Genomic DNA, 8,718 nt, shown 5'->3' on the forward strand with positions numbered 1-8,718 from the left:
GGAATAATAGTATCAAGCATACAGGATTGGCAAGAGGATTTCATAATACTTATATGACACGTATCTTGCCGAGTCCTGTTCTAATACATAACATACATATATAGTAATTCAACTAATCCTCACTAGAATTCCATGAGGTAAGTATATTTTTCATACTAATTTTATAGACAGAGAAACTGAGACACAGAAATGTCACATAACTCCCAAGATCATATAGCTAGTAAGAATGGAGCTGGGAGTGAAACCCAGGCCAATTGGCTCACTCCAGAGTCTATGCTCTTAACAAGTACTGTACTCTGTTTGCTTCTTCAATAAGATAACTGTGTGAGAGTGAAGTGTCTGGCCCATAGTGGTACATAAGAAACACTGACAATAAGCAAGGTAATCCAGTACCTGTAGTTGATGAGATGGCATAAAATTGATTAACATTAAGGGGTACAATATTACCCTATTACTTTTTTTAAAAATGTCTTATCTTTCAACTATTACACCCTCCTGTGATTAGAGGAGGGTTTTCTGTTTGAACAATCTGGGCTATTTTAAGATACCCTAAAGGTAAGCTGGCTTTGCCTTCTCCCAAGGAACTGGAACAAGTTCTCAGCACTTCAGCCAGAGGGCATTTGAGGGACATGAAGATCCCCTGAAATTAATTCCTCCTGTCAGGCCCTGAAGACAGAGATAAATTGAATCTAGTCAATGTTCTCAAAGAACTCACAGCCTAATTGTGGAGGCAAACAAAAAAGACCACCCCAAGATGGCACTGCTGTGGAGGGAAGAAGGGTCATCTAACCCAATTACAGACAGAATGATTAGCAAAGGCCTTCCAGAGAAAGAAGCACATGCATCTAGTATCAAAGGGCAAGTGGAAAACATATTTGAAGAAAGCAAGCTGGAGTTTCTTGGCAGAAGGAATGCTATCAACAAACTCACAGGGGCCTGAAATAGCTCTATATATTCCAAGAACTAAAAGTAGTTCAGTAATGGCTAGAACAGAGCTAGGAGACGGGGGATGGAAGTGCCCAGGATATGGGCAGAGTTCAGATGGGGAAGTGCCTTGTCAAATTAAAGGGTTTGTCCTTAATCTTGTAGGTGATGTTGAGCCATTGACTCAAGTTCCAAACAGGAGTGTAATATGGTTTTAAAAGATAACCTTGGTAGCCAAAGGGGGTTGAATTAGAAGTTTAAGACTAGAGACAGCTTTTAAGCACTTGAAAAGATACTCAATGTCATTAGTCACTAGGGAAATGCACACAATGCACCACAATGAAACACCATTTTACACATACTGGGATGCATATAATAAAAAAGATGGAAAATAACAAATGTTGGCAAAGATGTGGAAAAATTGGAACCCTTATACATCACTGGTAAAAATGTAAAATGGTGTAGCTGCTTTGGAAAACAGTTTGGAAGATCATCAAAAAGTTAAATATAGAACTACCATATGACCCAGAAATTCTACTCTTAGTTATATACCCAAGAGAAACAAAGACGTACATTCACATAAAAGAGGTGGGGGAGGAATAAATTTGGAATTTAGGTTTGACAAATGCACACTACTATAAATGGGATGGATAGGCAGCAGGGACCCACTGTATATGGAACTATATTCAATATCTTGTAATAACCTATAATGGAAAAGAATCTGAGAATAGATATATATGTATAACTGAATTGCTTTGCTGTATACCTGTATATTGTAAATCAACTATACTTCAATTAAAAAATAAAACTTCTAAAAATAATAAAACTTATACATGCAGGCTTATAGCAGCATTATTCATAATAGCCAAAAAGTGGAAACACTCCAAGTGTCTATCAGCTGATGAATAGATAAACAAATTATGGTACACCAATACAATGGAATACTATTCAGCCATAAAAGGACACAAGCCACAACATAGATAAGCCTTGAAAACATAATGCTAAGAGGAAGAAGCCAGACACAAAAAGGCACATTTTATATGACTGAATTTATATGAAATGTCCAAAAAGCCAACTCCGTACAGATAGAGAATAGGTTAGTGGGAAAGAATGCTATGGGTCTCTGGAATTAGTGGTGATAGTTTTACAAGTTTTTGAATATACTAAAAACCACTGAATTGTATAAAAAATAGTCAGTTGTATGGTACGTGAATTATATTAAAAAAAAAAAAAAAAAAGACTGGTAGTAGAGTGACCAGTGAGCCTTCTGAAATGGTGAAAGCAACAGACTTCAAAAAGTGAAACTCACTAGAGTTTCATGAAGACTTTCCAGGGACCACACAAGAATAAATAATTTCTGAAACAACCTAAATGCCCACTGACAGATGACTGGATAAAGAAAATGTGGTATATTTATACAATGGAATACTACTCAGCCATAAAAAATAATAAAATAATGCTGTTTGCAGCAACATGCATGGACCTGGAGATTGTCATGCTAAGTGAAGTAAGCCAGAAAGAGAAAGAAAAATACAACATTCACTTATATATGGAATCTAAAAAAAAAAGACAAACAAACTTATTTACAAAACAGAAACAGATCACAGACATAGAAGACAAACTTATGGTTACCAGGGTGGGTAGAAGAGGTTGGGAAGGGATAAATTGGGAGTTTGAGCTTTGCAGATGCTCACTAATATATGTAAAACAGATAAACAACAAGTTTATACTACATAACACAGAGTACTATATTCAATATTTTGTAGTAACTTATGGTGAAAAAGAATATGAAAATGAGTATATGTATGTTCCTATATGACTGAAGTATTGTTCTGTACACCAAAAATTGACACAACATTGTAAACTGACTATACTTCAATAAATAAATAAATAAATACACACACACACACACACACACACACACACACACACAGAAAGTACAGACATCTAGAAAAAAAAGAATAAATAATTTCATCTCCAACTTTCAAGTGTACATCCTTTTCTAAAATTAATCTGCCTGAGCATGTGCCTTTTATTTCTCCTCATTCACAATAGCTTTTCTCTCACCTTTGAAGGAAAGATATACCTCTGACCTATCTCGAATATTACTATGAGTGTATTGCCCTGGGGATAAAAATGTCTGAAGCATCACTGAAAGGATGATTTGAATATATAGGGCTTCTGATGGAGGGTCCTTGGACACCAAAGGAAGAGTGTTTAGTAAATAATTATTAAACTAATAAAAATATAGATGTCAAATTAAAAATGTGTGAGGAGGACCATAGTTTCTCAAAATTCTTCTAGAGGGTAGCAAAGGGTAAAGCTTAGAATTAGCGTCCTTAGAATCCCCTAGGGTGCTTAAAATTAAAAACTCAGCACATTCAGACAATGGAACATTATTCAGCACTAAGAGAAATGAGCTATTAAGCCATGAAAAGACATGGAGGAAGTGCAAATGCTTATCACTTTTACCAAGTGAAAGGAGCTAACCTAAAAAGGCTATATATAGTGTATGATTTCAACTATATGACATTCCGGAAAAGGCAAAACTGTGGAGACAGTAAAAAGATCAATGATTGTCAAAGGTTGAGGGGAGGGAGGGATAAACAGGCAGAGCACAGAGGGTTTTTAGGGCAGTGAAACAATTCTGTACCATACTATAGTGGTGCATAGTGTCATTATACATTTGCCCAAACCCATAGAATATACAGCACTAAGAGTGAACTATAATGTAAACTATGAACTTTTGATGATTACGACATGTCAATGTAGATTCATCAGTTACAACAAATGTACCCCTCTGGTGTGGGATTTGATAATGGGTGAGGCCATGCATGTGTAGAGACAGTGAATGGGAAATCTCTGCTTTTCCTCTCAGTTTTGCTGTGAATCTAAAACGTCCCTTTAAACAAATAAAATCTTAAAAAAAAAAATCCTCACCTCCTGTTCTGGAGGCCCAACCCAAACCAGTTAAATTAAATTATTTGGGTGGTACACAAAGGTTTTATAGTTTTGAAAGCTTCCTAGGTGATTCCAAAGTGAAGTCAGGGGTGAGAACCACATAGGCACTGCTGATAGGAATATCAGGGGAAGGAACAGATCTGAGTAATCACCCATGGAATTCTTGGTCTGAAAAAGGTTCCATAAAGCCTCAAAATATATTGAAGAATAAATTGATAATTTACATATGACTCCCTAAGAGGTAAATTGGTGGAATTTGGGGATTGCTTGGTGGTAAGGGGTGAAGGAGAGGAAAGTATTAAGGATGACTCCCAGGTCACCCTTAAAAGACTCATCTGTGGTCACCTGCTCCTGAGATAGGGAGCATAAGAAAGGGAACACATTTTGGGGAAACAGGGAGTTAATCTTTGGAACTGTTGCTACGAGATATCAGTGGGATACCCAAGTGGAGTCTGTGTCTGGCATTGGATGTGGAGGCCTGGAGCTTAAGAGAAAGATTTGGGAGAAAATTTTTGGACTCATCAGAATATAGGGCTGGCCTCTTTCCCTGTCTCCATAAAGCCATGGAGAGTTTGTCACCATTCAAAAAAGCATAGAGAGTATAAAGATATTGTGATGCATGTGTAGGAAGTTTTCAGGCTCCACACATGAAGGAATCTTGAATTTGATAAGATTCAGAGCGTAGCTGTGGGAGTGGGTGGCTGAAGTGGAAGGGAGAGTCGCTAGAATTGAGGAGGTCAAGGAGCAGAAAGGCCAGAGAACTGCATGGGTCATTAGGTGAATGTTGAAGTCACCCAAATTGTTGTAGGATTGCAACAGGCCAGAGGCTCTCAAACTTTAGTGTGGATCAGAATTATTTGGAAGTCTTGATAAAACACAGATATCCGGGCCCCAAACCCAGAGTTTCTGATTTAGTTGGTCCTGGTGGCCCAAGGATTTGCATTGATAACAAGTTTCCAGGTGACGCTGATACTGGTGGTCTGGGGACCACGCTTTGACAATTATTGCCATAGAGTGAAGACTTGGTCAGGTGCCAAGGTCTTCTATGAATGTGTTTGGTTGGTGAGAGCAATGAAATGGGAGAAATAACAACCCTAAACAGTCGATTTAGATTGTGCCCCTGACACCTGGACACTTCACTTCACTTGATGGTCAGGTCTTTGCCCATTTTGGGCACAAACTTCTCCCTATCATCTACCCCAGAAGTTTGAGCAGCCTTTATCTCCCTTCCTTGGTTTAAAGTTTTAATCTTTACCCTCTAGGGCTTCAATTTTTTGTTTGAATCAAACAGATGCATGGAATCCATTTTACCTTGATGTTTGAATCAGAAATAGCTAGAGGCACCTTTATTCTAAAACCAGCAACTTTTGAGGGAAAAAGAAGACTGAACTGCCAAACTGCTTTCTAACTCCAGAGGTTTCACTATGTGTTGGGGAAGGAGGAAAAGAAAACACCACAGAGGTCATTTATAGATTAAGTAGATAATAGCAGGCATATTTCTCAAACTAATGCTCTTTCTCACAATAAACATGTTTTGAACCTTTATGCGACTCTCTGAAACACATTTTACCAGCTTTAGAAGTTAATACTATCTATTTACATTAAAAGTCAGAAAAACACAGGAAGAACTCAACTTACAATAAAAGAGCATGATAAAATGGAATGTTACTGGTTAGTTACATAAGAAAGCTCACTTTACATCACTGTACTTAAAGATCCAAGGAATTTGTTTCCTTTCTGAACAAAACCCTCTGTTCATTGTTCCTTTTTAATTAAGACAGGATGAGAAGATACTTAATTGATTTTTAATCCACAGTTCTCTTCTCTGGAGACATAATTTCTGATTTCACAGTCAGGAGTTCTCACCAGCTCCCCCATGAGGGCTTGGAGTCAGCATGTGAAGAGGATTTCCCGTGCACATTCTAACTTTTCAGAGTTCCTGTGGCCCATGTTAAGTATTAGCAAATCTTTATCTACTCTGGAGGCATTGGTATCTAGGGAAATCAAGATTCTGGCTAGCAAAGTACAGAGCCAGAAAGTTAGAACCCATAGAGGGACCTTGGAGGTCACCCTTCCTGACCATTTATCCCCTCAGGACATTTTATAGATGATCAAATTGATCCCCAGAGAGAGGATAGATTTGCTTAAGGCCTCAGCATCTCAGGGTTCCAAGTGGCCTTAAAGGTATCAATTCCTACCTCCCTAAGGTCAGAGCCAGGGACTAGAATCCAATCCTTCTGACTCTTGGCACAATGCTCCCCAGTCTCAACATGAGAATATACTTGTGTCTCAGCAGCAGTCTAGACAAGTGTAAAACTCTTGTGTTTTTCTGCTCAGATCACCCTCATTTGCCTTCTGGCATCTGATAGAAGGTATTAGGAAGGAAGGTAGGAGAGTGACTCTCCAGTGTCTTCCTGTGATGCAAAATCTTGAGTCCCAACTCAGACCTAATGGATTACAAACTCTGGAGGAGACACCTAGCAAACGGTTAACAAATGCTCCAGCTGACTCTGATAGACTCTAAAGTTTACAGTGGATTATAGTAGAAAACAATTCCACATTAGAAAGAACTTCTATTCACCAGGTCCTTCCTATCCTGAGGGAAATTCCAGTTCTCTCCAAGGCTGTAGGGTAGTGGAATGAATGAGGTCTTGGGTCAGAATTAGCTCTTACATGGCTGACTTGTGAGGTTTCCTATCTGAGCCTGTGTTCTCTCATCTAGCAGTTGGGATAATCACCACTTTTACCAGCCCCAGGGTATTGTGAGGATTGAATGTGAGGCCAGCTGATAAACTGCTTTCTAAAAAACTGTCTGCTGTGACTTTGTTAGTATTTGGATTACTGCTTTCAGCCTGAAAAAAATCCCTTTGACACTGCCTAGCTCTACACAGAGAACAGCTAGCCCACCAACTAGGATAGACTTCACTTAATAGATAATGCTTACTGGAAACTTCTGCCTTGAGTCTTGGGTTCTGATGTGTGGTTGGAATAGAGTTCAGCACCTTGTGCTCAGGAGTAGCCAACTGAAATTTCATCATAGCCAGTAAGTTTGTTTTCCCCCTTATTAAATTGTTAAGGAGGAGCTTGCTTATTTTTAACTGGGAGTCTTTTTCATCATCCAACAGAGTAATACAAAAGACAGCAGACCTTTAGAATGGTCCCCTCCCTTAAAGATTCAGAGCACTGAATATTAAAAGTAATTGGAGCTGCTTTTCTGAGAGAACACAAAAAGGCGGATGACGCTGGTGCTGCGGAAAGTCCGGGAGGCCCCGGGGGCCCTGGGATGGGAGGTTTTGGCAGTGGCCTCCGGGTTTGGGGTCGCGACTGGGGTCGGGGCAGGGCCCAGGCCACAGAGCTCGCATAGGCAAGGCAGAAGACAAGGAGTGGTTCCCTGTCACCAAGCTGGGCCACCTGATCAAGGACATGAAGATCAAGTCCGTGGAGGAGAGCTATCTCTTCTCCCTGCCCATCAAGGAATCTGAGATCATTGACCTTTTTACCTGGGGGCATTCCTGAAGGACCAGGTTTTGAAGATTATGCCTGTGCAAAAGCAGACCTGTGCTGACCAGTGGACCAGGTTTAAGGCCTTTGTCACCATTGAGGATTGCAATGGACATGTCGGTTTGGGTGTTAAGTGCTCCAAGGGGGTAGCCACTGCCATTCGGAGGGCCATCATCCTGGCCAAGCTCTCCATTGTGTCTGTGCAGCGAGGCTGCTAGGGGAACAAGATCAGCAAAGCCCCACACCATCCCTTGTAAGGTGAACTGGCTGCTGCAGTTCCGTGGTGGTGAGCCTCATCCCTGCCCCCAGAGGCACTGGCATTGTCTCAGACTCGGTCCCTTAGAAGCTGCTGCTGATGGCCAGTATTGATGACTGCTACGCTTCTGCCAAGGGCTGCACTGCCACCCTGGGCAACTTGGCCAAGGCCACCTTTGATGCTATCTCCAAGACCTACAGCTATCTCACCTCAGATCTCTGGAAAGAGACAGTGTTCACCAAGTATCCCTATCAGGAATTTGCTGACCATCTCCTAAAGACCCACACCAGAGTTTCTGAGTAGAGGACCTAGGTTCCAGCTGTGGCCACCACTTAGTTTTATATGTGAAAAATTAAGTGAATGAAGCCTATTTTTTTAAAAAAGACAAAAATAACAGGAAATTCTGCCTTGGAAATAAGTGAGTTGCATTGAAATTCCTAATCCTTTGCTTTTGTCTTTTCCCATTTAACTTTCTTAAACCACTGACTTCTAGAATTAGAAGGAAGTCAATCATCAAATCTATTTTAAAACTCATCATAGAATTCTTGTCTATCGTATCCCCAACATTTTGTCTGTTGGCCCCTTTTTGTACATCTCTGATGACCAGGAGTTTACTACCTCACAAGTACACTGCTCATTTTCCATGTGGGTGGTTCTTGCTCTTCGAATGTTCTTTCCTTTGTTGAGCTAAAATCTACCTTCCAATAGATTCCCATCCCCACTTTGCCTTCTAGAGCAAAATGATAATCTTTTCATAGTAATAATAACAGTTATCATTCAATAATATGAAGGAATCTTCCAAATTCTGTAAACAAGTGATTTTCTAGAGAAATTAAATTATCATAAGCCCTGAATACCTTAGATTCAGCCTCGATTATAGTTAGAGACCAAAGGCCACAAGCTTCAATAGCAGGAACTTTAAAAGGATACAAATTTTTTTGAGAGGGTGAAGCACTCACTAAATTAACCATTAACTTCTCTTTACATAGATAAGAGGAAAGAATAGTTTATAATTATATACCATTTATCACTGAATTTAAGCTAAAGCTATACTTAGTCTGAATCTTTCCTCATGA

At 39.7% G+C, this 8,718-nt stretch overlaps 1 pseudogene; it reads left to right on the top strand.

Annotated features, from left to right (window-relative positions):
* Positions 1-7,181: 7,181 nt before the first annotated feature.
* On the top strand, positions 7,182-7,978 carry LOC102516177 (annotated as a pseudogene).
* Positions 7,979-8,718: the final 740 nt, after the last annotated feature.

Source organism: Camelus ferus, chromosome 13 (assembly GCF_009834535.1).
Source record: "Camelus ferus isolate YT-003-E chromosome 13, BCGSAC_Cfer_1.0, whole genome shotgun sequence".
Classification (NCBI taxonomy): Eukaryota; Metazoa; Chordata; class Mammalia; order Artiodactyla; family Camelidae; genus Camelus; species Camelus ferus.